Raw genomic sequence first — 228 nt, 5'->3', positions numbered from 1 at the left:
TCTTTCACATACAGAATTCAACTTTATTTTAATAACATTTTGCGTATATCAAAATTTATCAATTAAGTAGGAGAGAGCCTAGTGATACTTAAACACGAACTTTTATTGAATAATGACTCCTTTGTTTATGCATAGGATAGATAAGCTTATCTACTTTATTATTCAAAGGATGAATCAGCCTTATCTACAACAGCAAGACTCGAAGAAATACTGACATTGGATGATTAG

The 228-nt window shown here is 29.8% G+C and overlaps 1 protein-coding gene across 2 annotated transcripts in view; it reads right to left on the bottom strand.

Annotated features, from left to right (window-relative positions):
- Nucleotides 1-228, bottom strand: part of LOC119586830 — a gene marked incomplete in the record, with an annotated part of 64,172 nt that overhangs the window by 36,987 nt on the left and 26,957 nt on the right.

This window comes from Penaeus monodon, chromosome 22 (assembly GCF_015228065.2).
Source record: "Penaeus monodon isolate SGIC_2016 chromosome 22, NSTDA_Pmon_1, whole genome shotgun sequence".
In the NCBI taxonomy this organism is placed as follows: domain Eukaryota; kingdom Metazoa; phylum Arthropoda; class Malacostraca; order Decapoda; family Penaeidae; genus Penaeus; species Penaeus monodon.
Note: the sequence above shows the minus strand (reverse complement) of the source record. Positions and strands in the feature narration are given on the sequence as shown.